This window comes from Herpailurus yagouaroundi, unplaced genomic scaffold, assembly GCF_014898765.1.
Source record: "Herpailurus yagouaroundi ecotype Mexico unplaced genomic scaffold, PumYag 142, whole genome shotgun sequence".
Lineage (NCBI taxonomy): Eukaryota > Metazoa > Chordata > Mammalia > Carnivora > Felidae > Herpailurus > Herpailurus yagouaroundi.
Genome location: NW_024412397.1, coordinates 58,153,523 through 58,172,222, shown reverse-complemented (window position 1 = coordinate 58,172,222; position 18,700 = coordinate 58,153,523). Strand labels below are relative to the sequence as shown.

Here is an 18,700-nt window from a genome sequence, read left to right as displayed (position 1 = left end):
TCTAGACCCCAATACTCAATCTCCCACACCCACCGACTAGGCCTGAAGCCCATCATCGATCGCCTACTCAAGGAGGGCCTTCTAATCCCATGTCATTCCCCCCGCACACCCCAATCTTGTCTGTAAAAAAGCCAAATGGCTCATATAGACTAGTTCAAGACCTCCGAATAAGCAATGAAGCTGTAATTCCCATCCATCCAGTAGTGCCCAACCCATATACCCTCCTCTCCCAAATCCCCCCATCCGTGACCCATTTTACAATGCTTGATCTCAAAGATGCCTTTTTCACCATTCCCTTACATCCTGAATCCCAATTCCTCTTCACCTTCACATGGCAAGATCCAGTCACTTCTCTGGCCTGCCAACTCACACGGACGGTACTTCCCCAAGGATTTCATGATAGTCCCCATCTCTTTGGGCAGGCCTTGGCCAGGGATCGCCTCAAAGCCCCACTCTCCAGTCACTGTACTCTACTACAGTACGTAGATGACCTTCTATTATGTGAACCTCTTTCGACCACACCAAACAAGATACAGTCCAAATCCTAAATTTCCTGGCTAACCTGGGGTATCGAGTCTCCCCACACAAAGCCCAAATCTGGACTAATGCAGTCACATTCCTGGGAGTCTCACTCACACCTACTACCAAGGCCCTAACCCAAGATTGCCTCCAAGCCCTCCAGACCCTGTCCCCACCTACCAATGCAGACGAAATCCTCTCCTTCCTGGGTCTAGTAGGCTTCTTCCGACACTGGATCCCTAACTTTGCTATACACGCAGCTCCCCTATACAAAGCAGCCAAAGAAACCCCCCAAGGCCCACTCTCCAGCCCGGGATCAGTTGCAAGGGCCTTTCAACGGCTGGTCACATCTCTAGTCACTCAACCAGTCCTTTCCCTCCCTAATGTTTCAAAGCCTTTCCTCTTATACACAGATGAGAGGGCTGGAATTGCAACAGGGCTCCTAACCCTGTGGCCCTAAGGCCTTAAGGCCACCCGTGTGGCCCTAAGTTACAAGCTGTCGTCTACCTTTCTAAACAACTGGACCCTACCATCAGGGGGTGGCAACCCTGCCTCAGAGCACTTGCAGCAGCAGCCACCCTAACCCAAGACGCACTCAAACTCACCCTACACTGCTCCCTAATGGTACTTTCATCGCACCGTCTATCTGATCTCCTTACACATAAGGCCCTGGCACACCTCTCCCCATCACGCGTACAATTGTTCCATCTGCTCTTTATTGAAAATCCTGAAATATCTCTCCAACTCTCCCCCAGACTCAATCCTGCCATGCTACTTCCACAAATCAACCCCAAAGACACTTCACAGCCACCCTTCCACTCCTGCACTGAACTTATAGATATTCTCTCCAAACCTCCATCTAACTTACAGGACCTTCCCCTCACTTCCCCTGATCTCACTCTATTTGTAGACGGCAGCTCACTAGTTGACTGCAAGGGCCACCGACGAGCAGCGTACGCTGTAGTTACATTAAACCAAACTCTAGAGACCCAGACACTACCCACAGGAACCACATCCCAGAAGGCTGAACTCACAGCCCTCATTAGGGCTCCCCAATTGTCCAGAAACAAAAGGGTCACAATATACACAGACTCAAAATACGCTTTCCTTATTGCACACACACACTCCCACTTATGGGAAGAAAGAGGATTCCTCACAACGAAGGGTACCCCCGTCATCAACAGGCCACTCATGGCGAAACTCCTTGAGGCCCTCAAACTCCCACAGGAAGTGGCCATTGTCCACTGCAAGGGCCATCAACCCCTAACCACAGAGATAGCTATAGGAATTCACAAGGCAGACAACACTGCCAGACAAACAGCTCTCTCTCTTGACCCAGTTCCTATGGGCATCCTCACCGAAGCTACAACTCCCGATTGTACCCCAGATGAACAAAAACAATACATGGCCCATCCCGATGCCCACACCAACGCAGGCTGGATCATGCTGGGCCCCCGACTGGCCCTCCCAAATAGTCTAGTCCCTTCCCTACTAACAAAAATCCACAAAACCCTACATATTGGGCCGGAGGCCACCTTCCGCTTCCTTGAGCCCATTGTGTACCACCCCCACCTACGACAGCTGATAGCCAAAACACACCAACAATGCACCACATGCGCCGCAGTCAGTCCCCAAGGGAGAATGAAGCACCCAGGCCCCACTCATCAGATGCGGGGCCATCTCCCGGGCGAAGACTGGCAACTAGATTTCACTCACATGCCAAAACACAAAAAATTACGGTATCTCCTTACTATAATTGACACCTTTACAGGGTGGATAGAAGCCTTCCCCACCTCATCTGAAGGGGCCTCCACAGTGGCTGAGATCCTACTCAAGGACATCATTCCCTGCTTTGGTCTACGGAGAAGGATACAGTCTGACAACGGGCCCGCTTTCATCTCAGCAGTCACCCAACAGGTCTCCAAAGCTTTGGGTATTACTTGGAAACTCCACTTACCACACCACCCCCAGTCCTCGGGTAAGGTTGAAAGGGCCAATGGCCTCATAAAAGACCATCTCACTAAACTCCCCATAGAGACTCGGCTTTCTTGGCCTCAACTCCTACCTATAGCACTCACCCGACTCCGAGCCGCTCCCCGAGGACCCACAGGCCTCAGCCCATTTGAACTCCTATACGGGCAACCCTTCCTGTTACCCCAACCCCTACCAAAAGATCCGCCTCCTTTGGCTGCCTATCTCCCTTACCTCAGCCTGCTCTGACACCTGATTCGCCAGTACGCTGACCTCACTCTACCAGCTCCCATTGATCTCTCCTCTCCCTCACTACCTGTAAACCCAGGAGACTCAGTGCTCCTTCGAGTAAGACAAAAACCAACCCTTGCCCCCCTGGCGGGAGGGTCCCTACACAGTCATACTCACAACCCCCACGGCTGCTAAATTATCGGGCCACACCCCGTGGGTTCACACCTCCGACCTCAAACGGGCCCCCCCCTTTACCCCCTATACCAGAAGAGTTGTGGACCTCCCAACCAACCGGCCCCCTCACCCTCTAACCTGACAGGCCCCTTCATGACGGACCCTTCCCCTCGGTTTCCCACCTTCACACTCACAATATTACACGAGCTACAACTCTCCCGCTCATCCGACCCCATCACCCTCCCCTTATTTCTCTCCTGGGTCTCCGACTGTTGGCTTCAGGGAACTCTCCAATGTCTCCCCTGTCGAAATCTCCTTTACCTTTTTACCAACCATACTTCTATATCATGATGATACTTCCCTTGTTACTCCTTGTTAATATCATCCCCCTTATGCCCTCACAACCCTCCTATAGGTGGGGTGTTTTTACCTATCCGGAACTTTTAATGGACACACCTCTATCATATCCTCTACCCCTTGCCCCATTGTTGGGTGCCTAAATCAAGTCACCTTAAATTCCCCTCTTTCAACACCCTCCAAGCCTCTACGCGGATTACTCCCACCATTTGCTTTTTATATGACCGAACCGACAACATATGCTCCCAAACCTCCCCCAACCAATATGGAGGATGCCCCATCACTATTGTAACAGACACTGGCTCAACCTATACTGCTTCACAGGACCAAGGATGGTCCGCTTCTGCTTAAAAAATGGCAACTTTACCCTTACTGTCCCTGATCCATGGGATCCCCGCTGGCAAACCGGAATAAAGGGCAAACTGTATCAAAACAGCCATTTCTCTAACCCCATCGCCTCTTCAACCATCTATCGAACCTATGAGCCCTCTATGTCTCCTTCCCTCTCCAACCTTAAAGATCTTACCCAAGTAATCACGGACCAAGAAGACCAGCTCAACACACAACTACAGACACCCCCTGCACAACATCCCTTCTCATGGCTTACATTAATCAGACAAGGAGCGATCCTGCTCAACCACTCAGGCTTAACCAACCTGTCACACTGCTTTCTTTGTGCATCCCTTCAGCAGGATCCAGTAATAGCCGTCCCATTACCCACCCCCTTTCCCAACACCACTAACTCCATCAACCACCCCAGAAGTCAAATCTCTCTACAGATTCCCATCCTCACTGAGACCCCTCAAAGCAACACGTCTCACCCAATATGCTACTCCTCTCATGCCTCCCCAACTTGCCCCTCCCCCCTGCCTATGCCTAGCCACCACCCTCCCCCAGGGGGATTCTATTGGTGTAATGGCACAGCTTATAAACAAATGCCCCAAAATGCTTTTATCGGTCTCCCAGTCACCATTCCCCCAACTCACCCTATACGGACAGGAAGAACTCCATCAACTCCTCGAATTCCGTCTCCAAAAATGAGCCGTTTTCCTCCCACTAATGGTCGGACTATCCCTAGCCACGTCCCTATGGGGTTGGGACCAGCTCCCTTGCACACTCCATTACCTCCTCCAGGGACGTGTCAGATAGGCTCCAAATCACAATAGAAGCCTCAGCAACCTCCCTATCTGCCTTACAAAGGAAGATCAAGTCCCTATCACAGGTCACTCTACAAAACCGACAAGCCTTAGATCTCCTAACGGCAGAAAAAGGGGGAACATGCCTGTTCCTGAGGGAAGAATGTTGCTACTACCTCAATGAATCAGGCTTAGTTGAAACCAATATAGAACACCTAAAGGAAATCCAAAAAACTATCCACCAGCCCAGGATCCTCAGACCCCCTAACCTCCTGGTGGCAATCGCCCCTCTTAACTTGGCTCCTCCCCATAGTCACCCCACTAGTTGCTATCTGTATAATATGTTCTTACCTTGTTTTCTCCGTTTCGTACGGAAACAAATTCAGGAAGTTTCCCGGGTCGCATTTCATCAGATGGTGGTCCGGCCCTATTCCCGCATTCCACCCTCAGAACCCACATACTATGGCCTCGCCCTTACACCGCAGGAAGCAGCCAGATCAGATCCATCGCCCATTATCACCAATAAGAGGTTGGAATGTTAGGATGTCCCTGGAAGGGGGCGGCTCTCTCGCCAGCGCGCCGGAACAAACTGAAGGTCAACCAATCACCAAGCGCCAGCACAATCCAAGGGAAAGCCCCGAGCGGCTCTCCAGAACGAACTGAAGGTCAACCAATTACCGAGCGACAGCACAACATGGCACGCGAGAAAGACCCACCGGAGCCTAAACCCGGAACTGCTACAGCTTAAAAACCCTATCCCACCATACCAGGGCTCGACTTCCCTGACTCCCTCCTTGAGTCACGGAACCTCGCCCGGAACCTTAGTTCCCAATAAAGCCTTAAACTGCAAAAATTGTTTTTGACTCTAACTCCTAACTTCACCCCGCAGAACGCCTGACACTAACAAATTTTACCTGAATATAATAGAACAAAGGAACTGCAGTGAACCCGCAAAGAATCGTTAGCTTTTCTATAAATATGTCCTTGTCTCAACATACATTGTTTTAGAAAATTTTTCTCTGGAATTCAGTAAAGTAATGATGCTAACCATTCAGCATCATTATGCTATTAAACAACCATGTTTCAGATTTAGGACTTTCCCCTACTATGTATCAGGCTGAGGATTAGCATTGTCCCATGTCCTCCCATGTCTGCTCCACATCTACCAATTTCATCCCAGCAGGTGTTCTAGTAATTCTTCAGTCAAAAAAAAAAAAAAAAAAAAGATTTATGATACTGTTTCCTTCTCTCTAGATCTGGAGAAATTTGTGAGACTTTTCAGGGATTTACTGACTTTTCACTGTGGTTTCGGGTGTATTGGGCAGGATTGCAAGCCTGGTTCCACCTCTCTTCCTTACTCTTCTGGCCAATAGATTTTAAAAGTTTTGCATTAGTTTGTGATTATGCATGCATGTATGCGTGCGTATATGATTATATGTATGAGTATATATGCATATATAAAGTATGTATGCATATATGATTATATGCATAATGTGATTATGTGCATATATGCATACTCATGGTTTACTTACGTGTGTGTGTGGGTGGGTGGGTGTTTAGTAAGTGGCTACCATTGAACTATTTTCCCATTGATTCAATTTAAAATTGCCAATTGAGGGGCACCTGGGTGGCTCAGTCGGTTAAGCATCCGACTTCAGCTCAGGTCACGATCTCGCGGTCCGTGAGTTCAAGCCCCGCGTCGGGCTCTGTACTAAAGCTCAGAGCCTGGAGCCTGTTTCAGATTCTGTGTCTCCCTCTCTCTCTGACCCTCCCCCGTTCATGCTGTGTCTCTCTCGGTCTCAAAAATAAATAAAACGTTTAAAATAAATAAATAAATAAATAAATAAATAAATAAATAATAAAATTGCCAATTGATGTTCATTTTATCACAAATGTACAGGTCTTTGCCTTCTTTTTTAATGTTTGTATATTTAATTGCTTTAAATTTTTTTTATTATGCTGGCTAGAGCCTCCAGAACCCCCAGAACATGCTTAAGCAAGTAACTATTGTTTTCCAGTCTTTAAAGAAATCTTTTAGTAGTAGTGCAAAACATCTGAAGGTTGCAGTGAAAAATTAAGGTTCCCTTAACATCCTCCCATCCTAGAGGTAGCTGTTATCTTCACGGGTCTTTCTTACATATATACATGCACAGATAAACATGCTTCTAGTTACTTTTTACAAAAATGAAAACTCACAAGATACAGTTCTATGATTTGCTTTTCTTACCCAATATTCCATGGAGATCTATATCCCTCTACAAAAATTGTCATTCTTTTTAAAAACTACACAGTATTTTACCATATAGATGTTCTATAAATTACCTGTTTCTATATAGATGGGCATTTCAGTTGTGCTTAATACCTAGCTGCTAAAGGCAATGATGCAATGGTCACCTGTATACAAGAACCTTTGTGTATACCCATCAATATTTGTGTAGGGGAGTGTCCTAGAAATGGAAATTTTGTGTTACAAAATATACATTTGAAGTTTATACACATAATTTTGCTATTGCCAAATAGTCCTTGAAACTGGTTGTATCAGTTTACATCTTCTCTGATTTTGCAGAAGTAGGCCTGTTTCTTCATCGCTTCCAATACTTCCATATTTTAACCACTGAATAAATAAAAATTAACCAAGTGCTATTAGACATTAACCCTCTCAAGGGGGGGAAAAAAAGAGTTGCTCACAGGTAGTTAAATTGACTTACTCATGATTTACCTGAAGGTTCCTACTGACAATCCAATAACGACGTTAACAGTTAATGAAATCATCAGTGACAAGTTACTCAAATAGTTGGTGAAGGATAAGAGACAAAGCATGGGTAACAAGCCACTACCACCATTCATAGGAGAGTGTGTCAGGGAACATTAGGGCCGTCACTCACCACTTAGGTGCTATCACAGCATATGTCTTTCCTTTATAGCTCTCCCACTGGTCTGATATTTTGTTTGTGTGTATGATTCCTGGATTTGTAAGTCTTTGAATGTAAATGTCTGTGTCTTCCACTGCAGCGTAAGCTCCATGAGAACAGAGACATTCTCATCTTGCTCATTATTTTCCCCCAGCATCCTTCCCAGTGGCTGTCACAGGGAAGATGGATGAAAGAGTTTGGACTTTATTCTGTGTATCAATTAGAACCTTTTATTGTTATTATCATCCCCGTTACAGACAGAGTTAGGCATCACATAGTTTGAGAAAAGTTTAAAGCCTGAACACACGAAGAGCCTTGGGTGTTAAACTTCTTGGACAGAATTGTGATTCCTTTGCGCAGGGTGTTCATCAGCATTGTATAACAAGCTCTCCAAGTTGATTGCCTTCTATTCAAAATCACACACTTTGCTATGTTATGACCCTTTGCCATAATGAGCTATTCTTAGGAGTTACTATGACCGAAAAAACCTATTGCCCTTCACCACTACTCACCTCCCGCCATACTTGTGAATATAGACTTCTAATCTAACAGCCAGTCAAGGAAAGAGAGGGTAATGGTCTCCTTGGGTCTGCCTGGAGAAGGCTTCCTCCTGCCCTCTGGCATTCAGCTGTTGGTAAATGACAAAATCTTACTGTATACTTTGAGTCTGTATTTGTTTCTTTATTTCCCTCAAGACATAGGTAATAGAAAATCCAACTCATATGGGCTAAAACAATGAAAATTAATTCTTATAACTGACTTAAATGTTGGCTTGATCCTAGTAACTCAAACGTGTCATCATAGATCTGGTTCCTTCCTACCTCTCTTCGGTCTTTCTCAGCTTTATCTTAAGATTGACTCCCCTTATGGATTCAAGGTGACTTCCAGATGCTTTCTTCCTAAAAGAGAAAGAGAGAGCTAGAAGTAGAATTAGTACTATCAAAACAACATGGTTTCTCCCCAAAGGGAAAGAGTTGGAATGAATGTCCTATAAGTCGATAACAGCTGGCCTAATATTGCATTCGGTGAGCACCTACCTTCGGTCAGGGAAGTATTACTACCCCCATCTTACAAATGAGGAAATTGGAATATGTCCGAAGTTGTACAACTAAGATTGGAAGAGGCATTGGTAGATAAACTGAGGAGTTTCACAATTAAAACAAAACCATTACATACTGACAGTGACTGAGGTTTTTTAAGGTGGTGTGGTATGTGTAAAGCAATGTTTTGGCTTCCTTGGAAGCACTCCACCAGACAACTAGATCAATCATCCAATTTCTGTATATCACCAATCAAAGGACATTGATATCCCTGAAAAGTGTTCTTCACTCTCCCACATCATCTCCCCACCACTATTCTAAAACAGGCATTCTAAAGCATCTAAAACATTAAATTTTTTCATCATAGTTGCCAACAAGAAGCATAGATACAAATTCAGCTTAGTCAAAAATAGAAAGTAGAGATAACATTCAGAGACTCCATTATTAACGTGACACAGGAAACAAATAAAACTGAAATAATCCCTCAGATTATAAGATAAAATTGTCTTCTTTAACACGGCCTCCAGTAGTTCTCTGGATCCTATTGCCTTCTACCTATTCAAGGAGTTTTCTGCTGTAATTATTTCTTCTTACTCTTGCGCTGTCAAATTTCCTCCTCTAGTAGACCACGCCTATCAGTATAAAAGAATGCTATCATATTTCTCATTAAATTGTCCTGTAAACCCCACATTCCCTCCAAGGAATAGTGTCTGACTTGTGGGGGGTACTATGTATTTGATGATGGATAAATGAATGAATGAATGAATGAATGAATGAATGACTTGATAGTCACCCTTCTTCTTGCATCTGCTAAGTCACTAATATCTATAGATTCTTCATGATGACTTTCATGTCTTGTCTTGCCTTCTATTTTCATTACCATAACCCCAGGGAACCTTCTCCCAACTTCTAGGTGGGAGTCCAGTCCAGTCCTCACATCTGCCCTGAACGTTAATGTCAGTTTAAGCTCCTAAATTTCACTTACCGTTGAAAGTGAACCCCACTCTCTCTCTCACTCTGTTTTCAGCTTAATATTCGAAAAGCCAAGGATTCTCTGTTGCCTTTTATATAAGTACAAAATCCTTAGCTCAGTTTTCAGTGGGCTTCACATTATGATATTAAAATATCTTCAAACATTATTTCCAGTTATTCTTCTAACAGAAGCTCTCTTTCCACTCTCTTTGGACTACTGCAGGTCCGTTTTTTTTTTTTTTTTTAATTTTTTAAATGTTTAATTAGTTTTGAGGGAGAGAGAGACAGAGTATGAGTGGGGGAGAGGCAGAGAGAGGGAAACACAGAATCTGAAGCAGGCTCCAGGCTCTGAGCTGTCAGCATAGAGCCCGACGTGGGGCTCGAGCTCATGAACCATAATATCATGACCTGAGCTGAAGTCAGATGCTCAACCTACCGAGCCACTGAGGGGCCCCTGAAGGTCCACGCTTAACTGCAGATCCTTACTCACATTCTTGCTCCAGCCTCTCCAAATTTGGCCTAAATTACAAGGCTTACCTTAAAGCCCACCTTATTTTATTAATCTTACTCCAGCCCTGCAGCCCAGTGACACCTCTTTTGAACTTGGAGCCCTTACTCACTCACTGTTCACTTAGTCACCTCAAGAATTTTTTCTTCTGTATTATTTAAAATTTATTTATTTTTGAGAGTGAGAGAGAGAGAGAATCCCAAGCAGGCTCGTGACTGTCAGTGAGGAGTCTCATGTAGGGCTCAAACCCACAAACTGTGAGATCGTGACCTGAGTTGAAATCAAGAGTTGGATGCTGAACCAACTGGGCCACTCAGGGCCCCCTCTTCTGTATTTTTAAAAAAATTGTCACTTAACTTTCCAATGCCAGTTATCTTTTAAATTTTGTTTTGTTTCTCCCAAGATGGGATAAATTAGGTTATTTGTTAATTAAGCCATTCAATTTGAATATTGGTCAGTATAGACCAGGTTATGCTGCAATAATCAAATATGCCTCATATCTCGGTGTCTTAACAGAACAGGGGTTTCTTTCTCATCCACCCTCCTTACCCAGTGAGGAGCTTGCCCGTCATGGTTTCTCAGAGACCCAGGCTGACAGACGCTCTAATGACTCACAGGTGAGCTCCATACAACAGGTCTTAAGTTACTTAGATCAGATGTGACTCTCATCACTCCTACTCACAGCCTTTTGACCAGAAAAACTGGTTCCGCCTAATTGCAAGGAACTGGGACATTGGAATAGCACATAGATATTGAAGCAAACTATTTATACCGTGAATAATATGACAGATAGTTACATAAATGGGGACTTTACCTAGTATGGGACCTCACAGAAGATAGTTTTAAGACAGTAGCTGTTGCATGCAGCTGAAAGATGTCATACAATTTATTTGCATATTGAGAATAGGGACCTTATCGCTATGATTTAATTTAAGATGAAACCTCGATTCAGTGCCAAACCATAACAAGCTTATTTTTATGCCTTGGCATTAAGTATCAACCAGTGGTGATTCTTGTGTACACAAAGCCATTATTTTTAAAACTTCTCTGCAAAGTCTTAAAAGATTTTCATCGATCCCAAGATGACTATGGACGTCATTTCCTTATTGAATATGTGTTTGATGTCTGGTTAGAAAGAAATGTCACTTTTTTAGCATCTCTTACTAGCAACCCATTGTGACACTTGGTATGTCACTCCATCTGTACGGAAGGATTTTCAGGTCAGGAGTGCACGTCTCAGTCTCCCCCGGCCCCCCCCCCCCGCCCGACAAGATCTACCATCCGTTAATGAAATGTTTTCATGAATCATGACTAGAGTGTCTCTCTCAGATGTAACTGAAATAGCACAGCCTATTCGGGTTTGAAAAGATAAAGCTGTGTGTGAACTTATTATGCAATAAACAATAGCTTCATGTTCATTATGTTCAAATCAGGGTTGGTAGACTTGCATTTGGACACATCAAAGAGTGGGGACACATCACAGCTGGGTTACTTTTTAAGATGTAGATTTGTGGGAAGTTAGGCAGGCTTTTGATAGGCACTGCTAAAGTCCAAATAGCTGTTCTTTTTATGGGGGAGGGGGGGATTTAAATGTAATTTTTATTAATCAAGAAAAAGTGTTTTAATCTGAAAAGTTTGACACTCTCCCAATCTTTATCTATCCATGGTACCTTCTTCTCAGTCAGGCTACATCTTTTACAGCAAAGAGCTGTTCCTAATTAGGGTTCAAATAATATTCCTGTTGCCTTTTAAAGCCAGAATTGCTAATGGAAACTTTGAAAATACGTTTTCTTGTTCTGTGAAATAAGATTTTAGAAAGAATCTCTGTAATTTGTATGTGTGGCAGATACCTGGAGTATCTAGAACTCTTTCTTCCTTCTTACCTCCTCCTTCTTCCTCTTCTTCTCTTCTTTCCCTTTTTTTTTTTTTTTTTTTTTTTTTTTTTTCTTCTTTTTTACCTTGGGCACAGATTGGTGATGTAAACACTCATTAAGCATTAATGTTCAGGGACATCATTATCATTGGCCCTCAAATGGCTTTTGTCTCGTTTGTTGGTGAGCAGGACTTCCATTGATGCGTGGACTTCCATTGATTCTAACTGTCACACAGTAGACCATGGTGCATATCTGCTGTGAATTGCCTTCCCAGCAACGGGAACCAGGTCATCTCCAACACCCTGCCCCCACAAACAATGCTTCAGCGAAGATCCTCATGCATGTCTCCTAATGGCCATGCATCAGAATTCCCGTGGCATTAGTTCTAGAGTAAAAATGTAGGACTTCTCCGTGGCATATTACTCTCTGAAGTTGGTGTCCAGCTCTGTATTGCAACCCCCCCTCCCCATCCTTCTGAATGCTTAGGCGGCCATCGTCTTAGCATCACTGGATCTTGTCTCCTGGCCTCGGCTGGTTTGATCAGGAGCCAACATTGACTTCATGATGGGCCAATGAGTTCCATCCCAGGGCATTAAGACTCAGTTAAGGAGGGATTCATTTGAGGGAAGAAGGAATTTCAGTGCAAGTCAGAGCAGCAAGATAAAAGCCCAGCTCTACGGACAGAACACCCTTGTCAAAAATTAGGAAGACGAAGAAATGTGATGAATATGAGGATGCCCTGGGCTCAGTGGATTCCTGGCTTAGAAGCCTGCAGACAGGCCTCCCCCATTTCAAAACCCCCTGTGCCACAGCAGTTGGTACCAGAACCATGTGGCGAGCAATGATCCAGTTTCAGCAAAACATCATCATCTCTCGCATGAAATTAATGATGTTAATTTGAATGTTATTGCTTTTGTAGTTCTCCTTGTAATTAATTTGTAAATTTGTTTTGGTTTCATAACTGTAAACGAGCCATGATCATAAGGACTTCATACCTAATTTTATGTTTCTTTATATTTGAGTAGCAACGCAATAACAAAACAAAACAAAACAAAACAAAACAAAACAAAACGAAACGAAAAAAAACAAAAAAAACCAACTAAGATCAACCCTGAAGGGGGTCCCTTTGTTTCCTGAAAGTGTATTTTCCAACTCAGGCCAGAGAAGTACTGCTCAAATCTGATCTCAGAGTTGGCTCTTGGGTCCAACGTCAGGGCACATGCATTTATTCCTGTTTGAGATCACCCTTTTAGGTTTCAGTCCCGACGATCTTTTTAATCTTCATTCTGTCATCCAATAGATTGCTTTCCTTCCAGCTTCATGCCTTTGGCAGATTTCAAAGGCATGCTACCAGCCAATGTTCTCAGTTGCGAGCAACAAAGTCAACTCTGGCTGAGGTAAGTAGAGAAATGGTTGATTGCCAAGATGGAGGGTGGCTCACAGGTTCACTGGGAAGGCCACAGAAACTGGGGCCATGGCAGAGAAAGAGTAGTCTGAGCACCAAGAAAGATGCCGTCACAAACCAGGGGGCAAAACCCGACTATGGAGGATGTCACTGTTCTTATGCCTGGGTGGCCCAACCTGCCTGGCCCGTGGCCTTGGATCGTGGACACAGGCCCCGTGGTGTGCCAGTGCTGCCCAGAAACCCAGAGGCTGCTGCCACGGCCCATCTCCTGCCACCAGAAAGGATTTGCCTCTGTCACTTCTCTGAGTTCCCATGCTCTGGCTCAAAACTAGGGGTGCATTAGCCTGAGTGGCTCGGCCTAGCTTACCTACCTGCACCCAAGATGGGAATGCAAGTATCTGGTACTTTCAGGACCTAGTATTGGAGGTGAGCTCTGCCTCCCATCAGGGCTTGTTATGGAAGCAATTCCCCTAACATAAGAAGGGGGTTCAGATGCCAGGCAGGGAAAGCAGGAAATTTACACTCTCCATGCCTATTATATCTTTATCCAGGTAATTGTCAAAAATGGAACATAGGACCAGGGCGAGACAGGACAGCTAGAGTTGGCAAGAGGCCTTCCTCCTGCCACTCTGTCCATATTGATGACCAGCAGGATGAATCCAGGGGTGGGACCAGGCAGCATCTGATGTTTGCCCAGTGCTATCAGCCTTATGCGCAAATCATAATTTTGGGTTTTCTCCCAAACTCACATTCCCGAAAGGAGGAGGAGTGAGGAGATAGGGGGGAGAGCGTGTTAGTTCTTGTTTTGTTTGAGTTCTTTCATCTGGCTAGATGCATTGCCAGTATCATGTAAATCAATGGCTTTTTTCATTACTGCAATAAAATTTGCCTTTGTACCTGACTCCCCAAGGAGTTGGAACATAAGCAGAGCTCCAAAATTCACACTTCACCACACTCGGGCGCAATGTCTTTGTTAAGACTCTGTTTGATCATTTTGCTTTTGATCTGCCTGCTTGGATGGAAAGAACCATCCAAGTCTGCCGAGGGCCCTTCTATAGCAAACTCTCTGAGAGGGTCCTCTTAGGACCCATACAAGTTCCCCCTGGAAGTATTTCTTGTTAACGTTGGCTCATCACTCAATCATGCCTTGCTCTATGGCAAAACTGCCAGACTTTGCAAAGCTGGAATGCATGGGAAGTTCAGGGTATGCTTCAGCACACCTGTCTCTGAGCAATGAGGTGTAGGGTGAGGTGGGAGGTAGCTGGTTGATGAGGGGTTTGGGAATTACATCGGCTGGTAGCTGGTCAACTAAAGACAAGTTCTTCCCCCCTCTGGAGAGCAAGAGAGAGAAGGGAGCCCAGGGAACACTATTTTCCTTCACTTTCACGAGGGAATGCTAAAGTTACAGACGTGAAGGGAGCCCAGCAGATGTTAATCAAATGCATGTATCTAAACTAGTTATCTATATATTTACAGACAATAATGGATCACCGAGATTTATAACAGCAAATGTAATCTCAGACCAAAATGCAGGCAATTGCTCGGCTTTCACTTGGAATGAATTATAGAAGCCAAAGTCTAAATATGGTAGGGGAAGATCCCAAGAGAGCTGGATAGTATCATAAACATGCTTGAATTATAGCTCCTCCGGGGCTGCTTACCCGGCGGTCCTGCAGGCCAGCAAGAACCTTTATACGGTAAGAGGCAGCTGCCAGCACTCAGGGCTTGGGCGAGTCCAGCCTGGCATCCTTCCTTCTCGAAGAGGTGGTCCCATCCCCTCGGGCTGCATTGAAGTTTGGGGCAGCCCACAGAGCCCCCTTCAGGCTGAGATGCTCTAGTTCCCAAACACTGAATTAAAAAGGATCTGACCCATCCTCCCCCTACCCCATCCACTTTTTTTCCCCCCATATGGATAACCATTTATTGAATTGCCCATTCTTTCTCCAGTGATCTGCAATACTGTCATATATCAGTTTCTATACATTTGAGGCTGTTTCTAGGCACTTTCGTTCTGTTAGTCAATTTTGCTATCCTTAAGAAAATAAAATATGTATGGAAGGGTAAAGTCCCAAGAAGAGTAGAGGAACACTAAAAGAGACTGGAGTGGGAGTGGGGGATTGACTTTTCCATTAGATTAGCAAGGAAGTCTTACAAAACGATGGTAATTAAGATCGTATGATACTGGTACACGGATAGAAAAATTGACTAACACCCCAACCACTTCTACTCAACTTGAAAAGGAAGATGGGTCACCTGAAAATGAACATGCCTGTGTTTATTCAGTGGATAACTGAGGCATCTTCTAAGATGAAGTGGACCACAATCGGTAGAGAGATGTCCAGGCAGTTGTTAGCATTTAATTATTTTTGAATGATAAAAAGTTGCCCCCAAATATGATTTCTTAATTATGTTGTAGAAGCTGCACTTGGATTAGGCCTTTACATGTGGATAGAAGTTTCCCTGGAAAATTTCTTGCCTTTTAAGCTGGAAACAAAAGCGGTTCAGCATTTGTTTGTTGCATTCACCATCAAATACTAAGGTACTTTGATAAGAAATCCTTTTATCCGTCCATGTTTAATAGAATTGGAAGTGGAGAGATAGGAGAACTGAGCCTGCTCAGGGTTGCAACTATCTCGTGTCAGAATACTTGGATAATCAGAATGATTATTATTACATATGTGATAAACAAATTAATCACGTGTAAGGGAAATTAATCACGTGTTGTTCTCTCTTCAACAGTAGATGATAAGAAGCCAGGTCAGAAATGTTTCTTCTAGTTATTTGGGTAGCCATCTGTCCTGGGTCTTTTTTTTTTTTTTTTTTTAGTTTTTTAAAATGTTTATTAGTTTTGAGAGAGCGAGACAGACAGAGCATGAATGGGGGAGGGGCAGAGAGAGAGGGAGACACAGAATCCGAAGCAGGCTCCAGGCTCTGAGCTGTCAGCACAGAGCCCCACCCAGGGCACAAACCCATGAACTGAGAGACAATGACCTGAGCTGAAGTCCGACTCTCAACCCACTGAGCCACCCAGGCTCCCCTGTCCTGGGTCTTTGTGTGCATGCCTTTGGTTCACTCTCATTCATTCTAGGCAGTGGAGAAGGAGCTCAGAAGGGTTTTCTGGGTATAAGGTTGGTGAGAACAGGATCCTCTCTCTGAGATTTTCTCAACTCCACCTTTAACTTGTAGTCAGGTCATTTACACTCTGCTGCCGACTACATGGAGTCATAGCTAAGCAGTCAGTCTCAGACAGGAGTCCCATCTATTACTGAGGGGCTGTGGACCCAGAGAAGTTAGCCCCCACATTTCATCTATTTATTGTATAATGAGAGCATAAGTGGCACCTTACCCATAGTTCACTAATCTAGAACGCATGGCACATACTAAATTCTCAGTAAACATCCTTTATTATTATTTAATCCTCCGTTACTTGGCACAACGATTAAGAAGACACAGATATATTAGCGATCATTCATTTCTGTTATAAATATGAAAAGACTCTCAGATGTTTAATAAAAATAATATTCAGTATTGTTTTTTTATGCCTTAATTTAGGAATAAGTAGTATTCTTAGATCATGCTTAGTGCAAGAAGGGTGAGAACTCTTTTTTTTTTTTTTTAAGTTTATTTATTTTTGAGACAGAGAGAGACAGATCATGAACGGGGAGGAGCAGAGAGAGAGGGAGACACAGAATCGGAAGCAGGCTCCAGGCTCTGAGCCATCAGCCCAGAGCCCAACGCGGGGCTCGAACTCACGAACCGTGAGATCGTGACCTGAGCTGAAGTCGGACACTCAACCGACTGAGCCACCCAGGCGCCCCGGGTGAGAACTCTTTTAATGCAACAGTTTAGAAGCATTCAAAAACTTTTTTTAACCAGAACAACAAAACCCTCTGCTTAAAACCAAAGTGATATATTTTTATTTTTCAGTCTTCAGAACATTGGAGTTGATAAATTCAGGCACGCTAATTTCTTTTAGGTTTTTGCTATATTCCAGAAATATGTATCTATCAAACTTCCAAATCTAAGGTCAAGTCTGCTTACAACACAGTTTTGTAAGGCTATCTTCCCAACAGATGGATTCTCTTAGCATGGGCTTCGGGTTATGCCTTTCAAATATACATATTTCAAATATACATATTTCAAATATACATATACATATGCTTATGTATTTGAGGGCTTGGAGGTTCTAAACATTTATTTCCCCCACCTAACAAAATAATTTATTCCAATTCCTATTCATTCCCCCAAATATTTTGATGGTTTGAAAAGAGCTTTTATTAGAGATACAACTAGGAAAGAGGAATGAATACCATCAAATGCAACCTAACTGCTTACAATGTTACTGCTTTGAGCCTCCTTGCAGTGTAAACGAAAAGGAAAATGAGATTAGTTACAATCTGCACATTGTTTTAAAATCTAAATGCCCACTAGCTGTTTACGAGGAGCACATTTTGTCCTGGTCCTGAGGCCGGAGAGAAACTTCCCCATTGGGTCTCATAAGGATAAAATTATGTAATATAATTTTTAAATATTAAAAAATATCCCTGAAATGAATGCAGTATTGAATTTTATATGATTGTCCTTACATAAGTGGAAGGCATGATACAAAACCACAGTTCAATAAAACTAATGCCATAAAAAGCCAATGCAAAAACAAGTGATCTAGGACCCATGTGCCACGTGAGGCTGCCCTTCTTCTATCATGAACCAAAATCTAGTTCCAGAAAGCATTAAGTAAGGAGATGACTTACCCCAATCCACAGCCAGATTGGTGACAGAGTCAGAACAGATAGGGCTTTCTTCCATTGAGACCAACCTAGCAGCACTCCTTACCCAAAATCATCAGCTGTAGGACATATAATACTTTCTGTCCACGAGGACTTTCTCCAATGACTGGGATGACCTTCTGCTCTTCTATGATCTTCTGCGTGGAGCTACTTGATACTATTCAATATGGCAGCCACTAGCCCCGTATGCCCATAGAGTATGTGAAATAGTTAGACTGAGGAACTGAGTTTTAAGTTTTATCTATATTTAATTACTTTAAATTTGAAAAACCACAGTGGCTAGTGGCTACTTTATCAGACAGTGCAGCTCTAGAGCACCATGAGGTGGCCACCAAACTTAGCTTATTCCTGCTCTGACTCTAGGCCCCTTGTGTTGCAAGGATGATGGGGAATGAGAAATGTTGGGGCACATGAGTGAGATGCCTTAATTGGTCCAAACATCTGCACTGGTCATGGGTCATAGGGCCCTCAGAGCCCTTCAAGCCCTCAAAAAGGGCTGCTTCTGCTGTACCCATCCTGATGGCTATGCTTGGAGAGAGGATATGAGGAGATCAATCTGGGATTGAGGGGCTTGACAAGAGCCGGCTAGGGTCCACAATGGCGGCTCTGAGCTCCAGGCTCAGCTTCCTCCTTGTTTCCCTTTGTCCTCCTCAGGCATGAGACGTGGAGTTCCTCCGCTGAGGAATAATACCTCCTATTTCATTTTTGTTAGGCTGCTTACACTACAATTCATAAGCTTACAATTTTTCAGAAATTTAAAAATAATATTTTAAATAATAGTTTCCAAAATTCTAAGTTAACAAAAAATAATGGT

At 43.9% G+C, this 18,700-nt stretch overlaps 1 long non-coding RNA gene across 1 annotated transcript in view; it reads right to left on the bottom strand.

The window, feature by feature from the left end:
- Positions 1 to 18,219, bottom strand: part of LOC121033170 (uncharacterized) — an 83,306-nt gene extending 65,087 nt beyond the window's left edge. Inside the window, exons 1-2 of the long non-coding RNA XR_005791737.1 lie at positions 17,851 to 18,219; positions 8,122 to 8,199 (exon numbers count right to left, since the gene is read on the bottom strand). This is a non-coding gene — a long non-coding RNA (uncharacterized LOC121033170). The remainder of the gene's footprint in view (positions 1 to 8,121; positions 8,200 to 17,850) is intronic.
- Between the last annotated feature and the right edge of the window lie 481 nt (positions 18,220 to 18,700).